The sequence below is a fragment of the Oncorhynchus mykiss genome, chromosome Y, assembly GCF_013265735.2.
Source record: "Oncorhynchus mykiss isolate Arlee chromosome Y, USDA_OmykA_1.1, whole genome shotgun sequence".
NCBI classification, from domain to species: domain Eukaryota; kingdom Metazoa; phylum Chordata; class Actinopteri; order Salmoniformes; family Salmonidae; genus Oncorhynchus; species Oncorhynchus mykiss.
The window spans coordinates 43,170,117-43,187,616 of NC_048593.1; the positions used below are offsets into that span (position 1 = coordinate 43,170,117).

Genomic DNA, 17,500 nt, shown 5'->3' on the forward strand with positions numbered 1-17,500 from the left:
AAACACACAATTACAGTGGGGCAAAAAAAAAAAAACGTATTTAGTCAGCCACCAATTGTGCAAGTTCTCCCACTTAAAAAGATGAGAGAGGCCTGTAATTTTCATCATAGGTACACTTCAACTATGACAGACAAAATGAGGAGAAAAAAAAAATCCAGAAAAATCACATTGTAGGATTTTTAATGAATTTATTTGCAAATTATGGTGGAAAATAAGTATTTTGTTACACAAATGACATTCGAGGTGAAAAAAGACCAAAGGCCAAATGAACATGTAGCCGATGAACTCAATTAGAAGAAATGGACTCGATTTGGATCTACCGGTGCCTAGAGTGGACAAATGTTACATTGATGTTACAAGTCATTATACCACCCTGGTCAGTCTCTCTTAGTGATCCGCCCGCTCTGTCCCCCACGGTGGGTCAAAATGAGTGGGCCTCACATCTGATTTACACCAGAACTGTAGGCTACTCTTGTGGTTATACATGACTGCATCTGTTAACATTTATATCGTTGGAGAATTATATGGACGAATTCTGTGTGTCAGTTGATGTTGTGACAGAGATCAGGACACGCAGTTACTTACTGTGTCAAAGTGTGTCTGTGTGTGTGTGTTTGTGTGTGTGTATGTGTGTGTGTGTGTGTGTGTGTGTGTGTGTGTGTGTGTTTCTGTGTGTGTCTGGCCGTGTGTGTGTGTGTCTGTGTGTGTGTGTGTGACTCACCGTGTGTGTGTGTGTGTCTGGCCGTGTGTGTGTGTGTGTGTCCGTGCCAGTGTGACTGAGTTAAACCAGGGGAAATAGGCCACTTGGCCTTCTTATCGCCTCTCCTCCGCTGTCTATTTCGTTCCCTACATCCCTCCCTCCCTCCCTCCTTCTCTCCACTTTGTCGTTACATAAAAGAGCTCGATATTCTCGACCGCTGACCTGGAATTGAAGTGATGGCTACGTAGAATGTGTTTTTCTGCACTTTGTGTGAGAAAGAGAACAATATGGGGTTTTGTATGGGCTTCATACTGTTTATTTGTTTTATAAATTGTGTTCCTTTTAAGAGATAGAGAGGGGGGAGAGGGGAGAGAGGTGGAGAGATGGGGGATGGGGGAGAGATGAAGAGGGGGAGAGAGATTAAGAAAGGGAGAGAGAGGGGGGAGATAGAGGGGGGAGAGAGAGGGAGAGAGAGGGGGAGCGAGGGGAGAGAGAGAGGGGGAGAGAGGGGGGAGAGAGAGGGAGAGAGAGGGGGAGAGAGACGTAGTTGTTCTCTCCTGCCGATGCACGGTAATCCCAGCCAGCTCTATATTATCCGTGTCGTCGTTCAGCCACGACTCGGTGAAACTTAAGATATTACAGTTTTTAATGTCCCGTCGGTAGGATAGTCTCGACCGTAGATCGTCTAGTTTGTTGTCCAGTGATTGGCCAATAGAACCGATGGTAGTGGTGATTTACTCGCTCGCCTTTGAATTCTCACAAGGCTCCCCGACCTTCGACCCTTGTGTCTCCGTCTTTTCTTCACGCGAATGACAGGGATTTGGGCCTGGCTTCAGGGAAGTGGTATATCCTTCGTGTCGGACTCATTAAAGAAACAACCTTTGTCCAGTTCGAGGTGAGTAATCGCTGTTCTGAGTTTCGGTCATAAGAGACAGTAGCAGCAACATTACGTAAAAAATAAATGACAAACAATGCAACAAAAAAAAACAAACCAAATTGCTGTAGTGTTATAGATGGACTCTCTGTGTTAGTGTTTCCTGTTTAGTGTTATAGATGGACTCTCTGTGTTAGTGTTTCCTGTTTAGTGTTTTAGATGGACTCTCTGTGTTAGTGTTTCCTGTTTAGTGTTATAGATGGACTCTCTGTGTTAGTGTTTCCTGTTTAGTGTTTTAGATGGACTCTCTGTGTTAGTGTTTCCTGTTTAGTGTTTTAGATGGACTCTTGACATTAGTGTTTCCTGTTTAGTGTTATAGATGGACTCTCTGTGTTAGTGTTTCCTGTTTAGTGTTTTAGATGGACTCTCTGTGTTCGTGTTTCCTGTTTAGTGTTATAGATGGACTCTCTGTGTTAGTGTTTCCTGTTTAGTGTTTTAGATGGACTCTCTGTGTTAGTGTTTCCTGTTTAGTGTTTTAGATGGACTCTCTGTGTTAGTGTTTCCTGTTTAGTGTTTTAGATGGACTCTCTGTGTTAGTGTTTCCTGTTTAGTGTTTTAGATGGACTCTTGGTGTTAGTGTTTCCTGTTTAGTGTTTTAGATGGACTCTCTGTGTTAGTGTTTCCTGTTTAGTGTTTTAGATGGACTCTCTGTGTTAGTGTTTCCTGTTTAGTGTTTTAGATGGACTCTTGACATTAGTGTTTCCTGTTTAGTGTTTTAGATGGACTCTCTGTGTTCGTGTTTCCTGTTTAGTGTTTTAGATGGACTCTTGACGTTAGTGTTTCCTGTTTAGTGTTTTAGATGGACTCTCTGTGTTCGTGTTTCCTGTTTAGTGTTTTAGATGGACTCTTGACGTTAGTGTTTCCTGTTTAGTGTTTTAGATGGACTCTCTGTGTTAGTGTTTCCTGTTTAGTGTTTTAGATGGACTCTTGACGTTAGTGTTTCCTGTTTAGTGTTATAGATGGACTCTCTGTGTTAGTGTTTCCTGTTTAGTGTTATAGATGGACTCTCTGTGTTAGTGTTTCCTGTTTAGTGTTTTAGATGGACTCTCTGTGTTAGTGTTTCCTGTTTAGTGTTTTAGATGGACTCTCTGTGTTAGTGTTTCCTGTTTAGTGTTTTAGATGGACTCTTGACGTTAGTGTTTCCTGTTTAGTGTTATAGATGGACTCTCTGTGTTAGTGTTTCCTGTTTAGTGTTATAGATGGACTCTCTGTGTTAGTGTTTCCTGTTTAGTGTTTTAGATGGACTCTCTGTGTTAGTGTTTCCTGTTTAGTGTTTTAGATGGACTCTCTGTGTTAGTGTTTCCTGTTTAGTGTTTTAGATGGACTCTCTGTGTTAGTGTTTCCTGTTTAGTGTTTTAGATGGACTCTCTGTGTTAGTGTTTCCTGTTTAGTGTTTTAGATGGACTCTTGACATTAGTGTTTCCTGTTTAGTGTTTAAGATGGTCTCTTGATGTTAGTGTTTCCTGTTTAGTGTTTTAGATGGACTCTTGACGTTAGTGTTTCCTGTTTAGTGTTTTAGATGGACTCTTGACGTTAGTGTTTCCTGTTTAGTGTTTTAGATGGACTCTTGACGTTCGTGTTTCCTGTTTAGTGTTTTAGATGGACTCTTGACGTTCGTGTTTCCTGTTTAGTGTTTTAGATGGACTCTTGGTGTTAGTGTTTCCTGTTTAGTGTTTTAGATGGACTCTGGGTGTTAGTGTTTCCTGTTTAGTGTTTTAGATGGACTCTTGGTGTTTGTGTTTCCTGTTTAGTGTTTTAGATGGACTCTTGATGTTAGTGTTTCCTGTTTAGTGTTTTAGATGGACTCTTGACGTTCGTGTTTCCTGTTTAGTGTTTTAGATGGACTCTTGGTGCTAGTGTTTCCAGTTTAGTGTTTTAGATGGACTCTTGACGTTAGTGTTTCCTGTTTAGTGTTTTAGATGGACTCTGGGTGTTAGTGTTTCCTGTTTAGTGTTTTAGATGGACTCTTGACGTTAGTGTTTCCTGTTTAGTGTTTTAGATGGACTCTTGACGTTAGTGTTTCCTGTTTAGTGTTTTAGATGGACTCTTGACGTTCGTGTTTCCTGTTTAGTGTTTTAGATGGACTCTTGACGTTCGTGTTTCCTGTTTAGTGTTTTAGATGGACTCTTGGTGTTAGTGTTTCCTGTTTAGTGTTTTAGATGGACTCTGGGTGTTAGTGTTTCCTGTTTAGTGTTTTAGATGGACTCTTGGTGTTTGTGTTTCCTGTTTAGTGTTTTAGATGGACTCTTGATGTTAGTGTTTCCTGTTTAGTGTTTTAGATGGACTCTTGACGTTCGTGTTTCCTGTTTAGTGTTTTAGATGGACTCTTGGTGCTAGTGTTTCCAGTTTAGTGTTTTAGATGGACTCTTGACGTTAGTGTTTCCTGTTTAGTGTTTTAGATGGACTCTGGGTGTTAGTGTTTCCTGTTTAGTGTTTTAGATGGACTCTGGGTGTTAGTGTTTCCTGTTTAGTGTTTTAGATGGACTCTGGGTGTTAGTGTTTCCTGTTTAGTGTTTTAGATGGACTCTGGGTGTTAGTGTGTGTTTCCTCTTGTCCTGTGCCCTGTGCTGCTTTGCGTCTGTGTGTTCATGTGTGTGTGTGTGTGTGGCTTGCTGCCTTCTTAGTGTGTGTGTCTGATCCCCAGAGACAGCACTCAGCCCTGTGGCCTAATGCACTAATGTACTAGGCTTACTCACTCAGCACTGTACATAAAACCCATCTATAACCTACCTCTCACTCAGCCCTGTACATACAACCCATCTATAACCTACCTCTCACTCAGCCCTGTACATAAAACCCATCTATAACCTACCTCTCACTCAGCCCTGTACATACAACACATCTATAACCTACCTCTCACTCAGCCCTGTACATACAACACATCTATAACCTACCTCTCACTCAGCCCTGTACATACAACACATCTATAACCTACCTCTCACTCAGCCCTGTACATAAAACCCATCTATAACCTACCTCTCACTCAGCCCTGTACATACAACACATCTATAACCTACCTCTCACTCAGCCCTGTACATACAACACATCTATAACCTACCTCTCACTCAGCCCTGTACATACAACACATCTATAACCTACCTCTCACTCAGCCCTGTACATAAAACCCATCTATAACCTACCTCTCACTCAGCCCTGTACATACAACAAAACCTAGCCCGTCCAATTTTTTATTTTAATTTTACCTTTATTTAACTAACTAAGTTAGTTAAGAACAAATACTTATTTTCAATGACGGCCTACCAGGGAACAGTTCAGGGGGCAGAACGACAGAACGACAGATTTTGACCTTGTCAGCTCAGGGACTCGATATAGCAACCTTTCAGTCCAACACTCTGACCACTAGGCAACTGCCGCCCCAATCACTTAGCCCTGTAAGTAAAACCAAACCCTATCCAACCAATCACTTAGCCCTGTACTTAAAACCAAACCCTATCCAACCAATCACTTAGCTCTGTACGTAAAACCAAACCCTATCCAACCAATCACTTAGCCCTGTACATAAAACCAAACCCTATCCAACCAATCACTCAGCCCTGTGTTAGTGCAGGAACATTCTCAGCGACAAAAGAGTGATCAAATGAAGATCCTCCATCTGTAAATCAGTTTGTAGCCTTGTCCGAGCCCAGAACAGCCCATAGGACAGGAGCCTATCTCCTCTTTAAACGCTGTGCGATAACACACACACACACACACACACACACACACACACACACACACACACACACACACACACACACACACACACACACACACATACACACACACACACACACACACACACATACACACACACACACACACATACACACACACACACAAAAAAAGAAATGCAGAAAACTGACTGAGGACACAATAGCCTAGTCAGTACACAGCAGCAGCATCATTTTACTGTGGTTCAAAGGTTTTGTTTGACTGGTATTCTCAGGGTGTGGTGGACGTCCAACTGCTTCTCTTGGTGGTTGAGGGGAGAAAATGCAGAAGTGGTTAGATTACACACACACTGTTTGTAGTTTCATAAATATATGTGTTGGTCTGTTTACTTGGTTTAAGTCAGTGTTAGTCTTTTTTTTTCCTGTGTTTGTTGACGAAGAGTAGATACTTCTGGGGGAGTGGAGAGGGGGGGAGAAAATGAGGGGTGTGGGGGTGAAGAGGGAGTAGGAGACATTTACTGGCAGAGAGAAAAGGCAGACAGGACAAAGGGAGTGAGAGAAAAAGAGAGGAATGCTGTGAGAGAGAGGATGAGAGAGAAGAGAGGAATGCTGTGGGAGAGAGAGGATGAGAGAGAAGAGAGGAATACTGTGAGAGAGAGAGGATGAGAGAGAAGAGAGGAATGCTGTGGGAGAGAGAGGATGAGAGAGAAGAGAGGAATGCTGTGGGAGAGAGAGGATGAGAGAGAAGAGAGGAATACTGTGAGAGAGAGAGGATGAGAGAGAAGAGAGGAATGCTGTGAGAGAGAGAGGATGAGAGAGAAGAGAGGAATGCTGTGGGAGAGAGAGGATGAGAGAGAAGAGAGGAATGCTGTGGGAGAGAGAGGATGAGAGAGAAGAGAGGAATGCTGTGAGAGAGAGAGGATGAGAGAGAAGAGAGGAATGCTGTGGGAGAGAGAGGATGAGAGAGAAGAGAGGAATGCTGTGGGAGAGAGAGGATGAGAGAGAAGAGAGGAATGCTGTGAGAGAGAGAGGATGAGAGAGAAGAGAGGAATGCTGTGGGAGAGAGAGGATGAGAGAGAAGAGAGGAATGCTGTGGGAGAGAGAGGATGAGAGAGAAGAGAGGAATACTGTGAGAGAGAGAGAGAGAGAAGAGAGGAATGCTGTGGGAGAGAGAGGATGAGAGAGAAGAGAGGAATGCTGTGGGAGAGAGAGGATGAGAGAGAAGAGAGGAATGCTGTGGGAGAGAGAGGATGAGAGAGAAGAGAGGAATGCTGTGGGAGAGAGAGGATGAGAGAGAAGAGAGGAATACTGTGAGAGAGAGAGAGAGAGAAGAGAGGAATGCTGTGGGAGAGAGAGGATGAGAGAGAAGAGAGGAATGCTGTGGGAGAGAGAGGATGAGAGAGAAGAGAGGAATGCTGTGGGAGAGAGAGGATGAGAGAGAAGAGAGGAATACTGTGAGAGAGAGAGGATGAGAGAGAAGAGAGGAATGCTGTGAGAGAGAGAGGATGAGAGAGAAGAGAGGAATACTGTGAGAGAGAGAGGATGAGAGAGAAGAGAGGAATGCTGTGGGAGAGAGAGGATGAGAGAGAAGAGAGGAATGCTGTGAGAGAGAGGATGAGAGAGAAGAGAGGCAAGTAAGCGCGAGAGAGAGAGAGAGAGAGGGGATGAGAGAGAAGAGAGGAATGATGTGAGAGAGAGAGGATGAGAGAGAAGAGAGGCAAGTAAGAGAGAGAGAGAGAGAGAGGGGATGAGGGAGAATAGAGGCAAGTGAGAGAGAGAGAGAGAGAGCGAGAGATGAGAGTTGGGGGTAAAGGGAGTGAGAATATAGAAAGAGATGGAGATGGAGAGGGAGGGAGAGAAAGAGAGTGAGTGAGGGTGAGAGAGAAAGAGAGAGAGGGCAAGAGAGAAAGAGAGTGAGGGCGAGAGAGAAAGAGAGAGCGCGAGAGAGAAAGAGAGAGAGGGCGAGAGAGAAAGAGAGTGAGGGCGAGAGAGAAAGAGAGAGACAGTGAGAGAGAAAGAGAGGCAGAAAGTAAGAGAGAGAGTCAGGACAGAAAGAGAAGGAGAACGAGAGAGAGATGAGGTGAGAGCCAGAGAAAGAAGGAGACAGAGAGAGAGAGATGAGGTGAGAGCCAGAGAAAGAAGGAGACAAAGAGAGAGAGATGAGGTGAGAGCCAGAGAAAGAAGGAGACAGAGAGAGAGAGATGAGGTGAGAGCCAGAGAAAGAAGGAGACAAAGAGAGAGAGATGAGGTGAGAGCCAGAGAAAGAAGGAGACAGAGAGAGAGAGATGAGGTGAGAGCCAGAGAAAGGAGGGAGACAGAGAGAGAGAGCGAGAGAGAGAGAGAGAGAGAGAGAGAGAGAGAGAGAGAGAGAGAGAGAGAGAGAGAGAGAGAGAGAGAGAGAGAGAGAGAGAGAGAGAGAGAGAGAGAGAGAGAGAGAGAGAGAGAGAGAGAGAGAGAGAGAGAGAGAGAGAGAGATGAGGTGAGAGCCAGAGAAAGGAGGAGTTAGAGAGAGGAGTGCTGAGAGAGGAGAGGATGAGAGGCAGAAGGAGAGTGAGAGAGGAGAGGAAAAGAGGCAGAAGGAGAGTGAGAGAGGAAGAGAGGTAGAGGGAGAGTGAGAGAGGAAGAGAGGCAGAAGGAGAGTGAGAGAGGAGAGGAAGAGAGGCAGGAGAGTTAGAGAGGAGAGGAAGAGAGGCAGGAGAGTGATAGTGAGAGAGGAAGAGAGTCAGAAGGAGAGTGAGAGAGGAGAGGAAGAGAGGCAGAAGGAGAGTTGGAGAGGCAGGAGAGTGAGAGTGAGAGAGGAAGAGAGGCAGAAGGAGAGTGAGAGAGGAGAGGACGAGAGGAAGAAGGAGAGTGAGAGAGGAAGAGAAGCAGAAGGAGAGTGCTGAGGGTGTTTTGACGTTTCTCAACCCAGACACCTGCTGGGGGACATAACATCTTCCTCTGGAGGAGAAGGTGATAAGAGGGTCATTCCACCTCAAAAAGCACAAGAACATTGGATTTTGACACCAACTTTCTCATATTATTCTGAAATCGTTTTAATTGTTAGACACAGATCAGATTAGCCTTCCTGCAACATTATTTTGTTGAAATATAATGTGATCTCCGAGAAATTAAGCTAATTGATTACACCAAATTGTTCATTTTAATTTATAGGATTAATATGATGTTCAATAAAGTTAGTTCCTAACATCCAATTTGCACCAACTTTTTTTGTGGAAATAACTTTTAAAAACTGCCCACGGTCTCCAACATCACCAACAACGACTATATAGTATCAGTTCTCTATGTCTGACAGTTAGTATGGAGCTGCTGCTTAGAGTACTGTTTCTTCATACTATGTAATGTATTCTCAGTGAATGTGGTTTCCCCTGTTCAGAGAAATGTGTCATTAAAGTTGTTTGATTTCTGTTCCATCCTGATATTACCAGGGTCTGACCATTCGATGGTGCTGTTTTTTTAAATGTGTTTTTATTTCACCTTTATTTAACCAGGTCGGCCAGTTGAGAACAAGTTCTCATTTACAAATGCGACCTGGCCAAGAATAAAGCAAAGCAGTGTGACACAGACAACAACACAGAGTTACACATGGAATAAACGATAAACAAGCCAATAACACAATAAACAAGTCAATGACACAGTAGAGAAAATAAAGTCTATACACAGTGTGTGCAAAAGGCAATAAATAGGCCATAGGAGCGAAGAATTACAATTTAGCAGATTAACAGGAGTAATAAATGAGCAGATGCTGATGTGCAAGTAGAGATACTGGTGTGAAAAAAAGGGCAGAAAAGTAAATAAAATAAAAACAGTATGGGGATGAGGTAGGTAGATTGGGTGGGCTATTTGCAGATGGACTATGTACAGCTGCAGCGATCCGTTAGCTGCTCAGATAGTTGATGTTTAAAGTTGGTGAGGGAAATAAAAGTCTCCAGATTCAGAAAATTGTTGCAATTCGTTCCAGTCACTGGCAGCAGAGAACTGGAAGGAAAGGCGACCAAAGTAGGAATTGGCTTTGGGGATGATCAGTGAGATATACCTGCTGGAACGTGTGCTACGGGTGGGTGTTGTTATCGTGACCAGTGAACTGAGATAAGGCGGACCTTTACCTAGCATAGACTTATAGATGACCTGGAGCCAGTGGATCTGGCGACGAATATGTAGCGAGGGCCAGCCGACTAGAGCCGACAGGTCGCAGTGGTGGGTGGTATAAGGTGATTTGGTAACAAAACGGATGGCACTGTGAAAGACTGCATCCAGTTTGCTGAGTAGAGTGTTGGAAGCTATTATGTAGATGACATCGCCGAAGTCGAGGCTCGGTAGGATAGTCAGTTTTACGAGGGTAAGTTTGATGGCGTGAGTGAAGGAGGCTTTGTTGTGAAATAGAAAGCCGATTCTAGATTAGATTTTTGATTGGAGATGTTTAATATGAGTCTGGAAGGAGAGTTTACAGTGTAGCCAGACACCTAGGTATTTAATAGTTTTCCACATATTCTAGGTCGGAACCGTCCAGGGTGGTGATGCTAGTCGGGCGGGCGGGTGCGGGCAGCGAACGGTTGAAAAGCATTTAGTTTTTACTAGCGTTTATGAGCAGTTGGAGGCCACGGAAGGAGAGTTCCAGGTGTTTACTTTTCCAGGTGATGACTTTTTATTTTATTTTTTAAAGCACTACCCGGTAAGCACTCTATTGAAAATGTATAACAGTTGGTTTCCTGTCCGCCGTGTGAAATGCTACCTTTTTGTTGTTGTTGTTGCATTTTTGGCACAAATCCCAAGTCAAATCCCAAGTCAAATCCCAAGTCAAATCCCAAGTCAAATCCCAAATCAAATCCCAAGTCAAATGGTACGTTGTGTATGTTTAAACATTTTCACAATTCCTGTTCAAAACATCCTAATAACATTGACTGTGTAATTCAATTCAGATGTTACTGATGATACATGACTTGGATACGAAGCTCGAAAATAAAATAAAGTTTCATGTTTTATTAGCAGTTTGTGCGGGGAAACTCGTGGTGTACACACTACCGGTCAAACGTTCTAGAACACCTACTCATTCAAAGGTTTTTATTTATTTATTTAAAAAAAAAACTATTTTCTACATTGTAGAATAATAGTGAAGACATCACAACTATGAATTAAATAACACATATGGAATCATGTAGTAACCAAAAAAAAGAAGTGTTTAACAAACCAAAATATATTTTATATTTGAGATACTACAAATTAGCCACCTTTTGTCCACATATTCTAGGTCGGGTGACAGCTTTGCACACTCTCCTCCTCCTCTCCTCCTACCCCTCCTCCTACCCCTCCTCCTATCCCCCCTCCTACCCCTCCTCCTCCCCTCCTCCTACCCCTCCTCCTACCCCTCCACCTACCCCTCCTCCTACCCCTCCTCTAACACTCTCCTATCCCCCCTCCTCCTCCTCTCCTCCTACCCCTCCTCCTCTCCTCCTCCTCCTCTCCTCTCCCTCCTCCTCCTCCCCTCCTCCTCTCCTCCTACCCCTCCTCCTCTCCTCCTACCCCTCCTCCTCCTCTCCTCCTACCCCTCCTCCTCCTCTCCTCCTCCTCTCCTCCTACCCCTCCTCCTACCCCTCCCCCTCCTCTCCTCCTACCCCTCCTCCTCCTCTCCTCCTCCTCTCCTCCTCCTCTCCTCCTACCCCTCCTCCTCTCCTCCTACCCCTCCTCCTACCCCTCCTCCTACCCCTCCTCCTCTCCTCCTACCCCTCCTCCTCCTCTCCTCCTACCCCTCCTCCTCCTCTCCTCCTCCTCTCCTCCTACCCCTCCTCCTACCCCTCCTCCTCCTCTCCTCGTACCTCTCCTCCTACCCCTCCTCCTATCCCCCTCCTACCCCTCCTCCACCTCTCCTCCTACCCCTCCTCCTCCTCTCCTCCTACCTCTCCTCCTACCCCTCCTCCTACCCCTCCCCCTCCTCTCCTCCTACCCCTCCTCCTACCCTTCCTCCTCCTCTCCTCCTACCCCTCCCCCTCCTCTCCTCCTACCCCTCCTCCTACCCTTACTCCTCCTCTCCTCCTACCCCTCCCCCTCCCCCTCCTCTCCTCCTACCCCTCCTCCTCTCCTCCTACCCCTCCTCCTCCTCTCCTCCTACCCCTCCTCCTCCTCTCCTCCTACCCCTCCTCCTACTCTCCTCCTACCCCTCCTCCTACTCCTACCCCTCCCCCTCCTCTCCTCCTACCCCTCCTCCTACTCCTACCCCTCCCCCTCCTCTCCTCCTACCCCTCCTCCTACCCTTCCTCCTCCTCTCCTCCTACCCCTCCCCCTCCTCCTCTCCTCCTACCCCTCCCCCTCCTCTCCTTCTACCCCTCCTCCTCCTCTCCTCCTACCCCTCCCCCTCCTCTCCTCCTACCCCTCCTCCTACCCCTCCTCCTCCTCTCCTTCTACCCCTCCTCCTCCTCTCCTCCTACCCCTCCCCCTCCTCTCCTCCTACCCCTCCTCCTACTCTCCTCCTACCCCTCCTCCTACTCCTACCCCTCCCCCTCCTCTCCTCCTACCCCTCCTCCTACTCCTACCCCTCCCCCTCCTCTCCTCCTACCCCTCCTCCTACCCTTCCTCCTCCTCTCCTCCTACCCCTCCCCCTCCTCCTCTCCTCCTACCCCTCCCCCTCCTCTCCTTCTACCCCTCCTCCTCCTCTCCTCCTACCCCTCCCCCTCCTCTCCTCCTACCCCTCCTCCTACCCCTCCCCCTCCTCTCCTCCTACCCCTCCTCCTACCCCTCCTCCTCCTCTCCTTCTACCCCTCCTCCTCCTCTCCTCCTACCCCTCCCCCTCCTCTCCTCCTACCCCTCCTCCTACCCTTCCTCTTGCATTCTGTCCTTTTCTCTCTTTTCTTGTCTGCACTTTTCTTCAAGGAGGACTTTGTTTGGAGCACGCTGGTTGTTGATTCAGGTGCTGCGGTGTGAGATAACTCCCCCTCTTCCTTCACATGTCCCCACTCAGCTTCATTGAGGAACCCAAGAGGCTCCTGTTGGGACAATATCAATTCAATTCAAGGGGCTTTATTGTCATGGGAAACATATGTTAACATTGCCAAAGCAAGTGAAGTAGATAATAATCAATAATCTCTCTGTCTCTCTGTCTCTCTCTCTCTCTCTCTCTCTCTCTCTCTCTCTCTCTCTCTCTCTCTCTCTCTCTCTTTCAATTCAATTCAAAGTCCTTTGTCCCTCTCTGATTATCAATATTTATATTTCTGTCTCTCATTTGGTTCCTGTCTATACCTTTTCTCATCTTGCTCCTCTCCTCCTCTCTCTTGTTCTCTCCATTCATCCCTGTCTCAGTCCTGTTGGGACCTGTCTGTTGTGTTCTGCGGAGTAATTATGCAGGGGACCCCAAACACATCTGGATGTGTGTGTTTTTCATGGGAATAACACTCTTGTCGTCCTCCTCTTCCTCCCCCTCTTCTTCCTTCCAGTATTCCCAACTATGTATCTGTCTGTATCTGTTTCCATTTTCCCGTGGAAATGCTTTGGAACTCTGTCTATTTTTTTCTAATAGATCTGGAATGTGTTCTAACTGGGAATGTTTCTGTTTGAGTGTTCCGTTTGAGTGTTCTGTTTGAGTGTTCTGTTTGAGTGTTCTGTTTGAGCGTTCCGTTTGAGTGTTCTGTTTGAGTGTTCTGTGTGAGTGTTCTGGGTATTTGGGTGTGCGCTATTTTTTTTAATGAGTTTCTCTCTCTCTCTCTCTCTCTCTCCCTCTCGCTCTCTCTCTCTCTCTCTCTCTCGCCCTCTCGCTCTCTCCCTCTCTCTCTCTTTCTCTGTCTTCTTGTCTCTCTCTGATTTGTGTGACAGTTGAGTTAGTAGGCTGGAACTAATTGAACTGAAAGTTTTGCAAAGTCAACAAAACGTCCCCACACCCACCCAGTCACCATTCACCAACAGCAATCCCCACCCTTTAACTCAAATCAAATCAAATGGTATTTGTCACATTTGTCACAGGTGTAGACTAACAGTGAAATGCTTACTTACTACCGGTCCTTTCCAACAATGCAGAGTTAAATTACTTAAAAAAATAAAAAAAAATATTTAAAAAAAACGATTACTTAAAAATGTTAAAAAGTGACACAAGGAAAAAATAGTAATTTATACACAGTGAATAACAATAACGAGTAAACATAACATGGTTATATACAGGAAGTACCAGGTAATAACATGGCTCTATACAGGAAGTACCAGGTAATAACATGGTTATATATAGGAAGTACCAGGTAATAACATGGTTATATACAGGAAGTACCAGGTAATAACATGGTTATATACAGGAAGTACCAGGTAATAACATGGCTCTATACAGGAAGTACCAGGTAATAACATGGCTCTATACAGGAAGTACCAGGTAATAACATGGCTCTATACAGGAAGTATCAGGTAATAACATGGCTATATACAGGAAGTACCAGGTAATAACATGGTTATATACAGGAAGTACCAGGTAATAACATGGCTATATACAGGAAGTACCAGGTAATAACATGGTTATATACAGGAAGTACAAGCTTCTATCACCATCAGACTGTTGAACAGCTCCTATCACCATCAGACTGTTGAACAGCTCCTATCACCATCAGACTGTTGAACAGCTTCTATCACCATCAGACTGTTGAACAGCTCCTATCACCATCAGACTGTTGAACAGCTTCTATCACCATCAGACTGTTGAACAGCTTCTATTACCATCAGACTGTTGAACAGCTTCTATCACCATCAGACTGTTGAACAGCTTCTATCACCATCAGACTGTTGAACAGCTTCTATCACCATCAGACTGTTGAACAGCTTCTATCACCATCAGACTGTTGAACAGCTTCTATCACCATCAGACTGTTGAACAGCTTCTATCACCATCAGACTGTTGAACAGCTTCTATCACCATCAGACTGTTGAACAGCTTCTATCACCATCAGACTGTTGAACAGCTTCATACCATTCTTAGTATATATACTGCCCTACATACCATTCTTAGTATATATACTGCCCTACATACCATTCTTAGTATATATACTGCCCTACATACCATTCTTAGTATATCTACTGCCCTACATACCATTCTTAGTATATATACTGCCCTACATACCATTCTTAGTATATATACTGCCCTACATACCATTCTTAGTATATCTACTGCCCTACATACCATTCTTAGTATATCTACTGCCCTACATACCATTCTTAGTATATCTACTGCCCTACATACCATTCTTAGTATATCTACTGCCCTACATACCATTCTTAGTATATCTACTGCTGTTCATAACATTCTTAGTATATCTACTGCTCTACATACCATTCTTAGTATATCTACTGCCCTACATACCATTCTTAGTATATCTACTGCCCTACATACCATTCTTAGTATATCTACTGCTGTTCATAACATTCTTAGTATATCTACTGCCCTACATACCATTCTTAGTATATCTACTGCCCTACATACCATTCTTAGTATATCTACTGCCCTACATACCATTCTTAGTATATATACTGCCCTACATACCATTCTTAGTATATCTACTGCCCTACATACCATTCTTAGTATATCTACTGCTGTTCATAACATTCTTAGTATATCTACTGCTCTACATACCATTCTTAGTATATCTACTGCCCTACATACCATTCTTAGTATATCTACTGCCCTACATACCATTCTTAGTATATCTACTGCTGTTCATAACATTCTTAGTATATCTACTGCCCTACATACCATTCTTAGTATATCTACTGCCCTACATACCATTCTTAGTATATCTACTGCCCTACATACCATTCTTAGTATATATACTGCCCTACATACCATTCTTAGTATATCTACTGCCCTACATACCATTCTTAGTATATCTACTGCCCTACATACCATTCTTAGTATATCTACTGCTGTTCATAACATTCTTAGAATATCTACTGCTCTACATACCATTCTTAGTATATCTACTGCCCTACATACCATTCTTAGTATATCTACTGCCCTACATACCATTCTTAGTATATATACTGCCCTACATACCATTCTTAGTATATATACTGCCCTACATACCATTCTTAGTATATCTACTGCCCTACATACCATTCTTAGTATATCTACTGCCCTACATACCATTCTTAGTATATCTACTGCCCTACATACCATTCTTAGTATATCTACTGCCCTACATACCATTCTTAGTATATCTACTGCTGTTCATAACATTCTTAGAATATCTACTGCCCTACATACCATTCTTAGTATATCTACTGCCCTACATACCATTCTTAGTATATCTACTGCTCTACATACCATTCTTAGTATATCTACTGCCCTACATACCATTCTTAGTGTATATACTGCCCTACATACCATTCTTAGTATATCTACTGCCCTACATACCATTCTTAGTATATCTACTGCTGTTCATAACATTCTTAGAATATCTACTGCTCTACATACCATTCTTAGTATATCTACTGCCCTACATACCATTCTTAGTATATCTACTGCCCTACATACCATTCTTAGTATATATACTGCCCTACATACCATTCTTAGTATATCTACTGCCCTACATACCATTCTTAGTATATCTACTGCCCTACATACCATTCTTAGAATATCTACTGCCCTACATACCATTCTTAGTATATATACTGCCCTACATACCATTCTTAGTATATCTACTGCCCTACATACCATTCTTAGTATATCTACTGCCCTACATACCAGTCTTAGTATATCTACTGCCCTACATACCATTCTTAGTATATCTACTGCTCTACATACCATTCTTAGTATATCTACTGCCCTACATACCATTCTTAGTATATCTACTGCCATACATACCATTCTTAGTATATCTACTGCCCTACATACCATTCTTAGTATATCTACTGCTGTTCATAACATTCTTAGTATATCTACTGCTCTACATACCATTCTTAGTATATCTACTGCCCTACATACCATTCTTAGTATATATACTGCCCTACATACCATTCTTAGTATATCTACTGCCCTACATACCATTCTTAGTATATCTACTGCCCTACATACCATTCTTAGTATATATACTGCCCTACATACCATTCTTAGTATATCTACTGCCCTACATACCATTCTTAGTATATCTACTGCCCTACATACCATTCTTAGTATATCTACTGCCCTACATACCATTCTTAGTATATCTACTGCCCTACATACCATTCTTAGTATATATACTGCCCTACATACCATTCTTAGTATATCTACTGCCCTACATACCATTCTTAGTATATCTACTGCCCTACATACCATTCTTAGTATATATACTGCCCTACATACCATTCTTAGTATATCTACTGCCCTACATACCATTCTTAGTATATCTACTGCCCTACATACCATTCTTAGTATATCTACTGCCCTACATACCATTCTTAGTATATATACTGCCCTACATACCATTCTTAGTATATCTACTGCCCTACATACCATTCTTAGTATATCTACTGCCCTACATACCATTCTTAGTATATGTACTGCCCTACATACCATTCTTAGTATATCTACTGCCCTACATACCATTCTTAGTATATCTACTGCCCTACATACCATTCTTAGTATATCTACTGCCCTACATACCATTCTTAGTATATCTACTGCCCTACATACCATTCTTAGAATATCTACTGCTCTACATACCATTCTTAGTTGGTCTTATATCTCATGTAAACATGTTCATATAGATGTGATCACTGCTACAGTGCTGTTTGGGATGTTAATCAGATTTGACCCAACGTTTTTTTTAGACTTTTTTAATTGTGTTTTACTTACACATCTCAGTCAGTTAATATTTACTCTTCATCCCCAGAGGAAGGGAGGGAGAGAGAGAGAGAGAGAGAGACAGAGAGAGAGAGAGAGAGAGAGAGAGACCGAGAGAGACAGAGAGAGAGACATAGACAGAGAGAGAGAGAGAGACAGAGACAGAGACAGAGACAGAGAGACAGAGAGAGAGACAGAGAGAGAGACAGACAGAGAGAGACAGAGAGAGACCGAGAGAGACAGAGAGAGAGACATAGACAGAGAGAGACCGAGAGAGAAAGAGAGAGAGACAGAGACAGAGAGATGTGGTGATTATATTCCTCTCTTTGTCCCAGCTCTCTCAATTAAACCCGTAGACTGGGCTACTGTTTACTGATCCACTGAAAACTGGGAACAATGAGATGACCCCCTCC

At 43.7% G+C, this 17,500-nt stretch overlaps 1 protein-coding gene across 3 annotated transcripts in view; it reads left to right on the top strand.

The window, feature by feature from the left end:
- tiam1a (TIAM Rac1 associated GEF 1a) overlaps positions 1–17,500 on the top strand; it is a 177,416-nt gene that overhangs the window by 35,471 nt on the left and 124,445 nt on the right. The gene's annotated exons all lie outside the window — the stretch shown is intronic.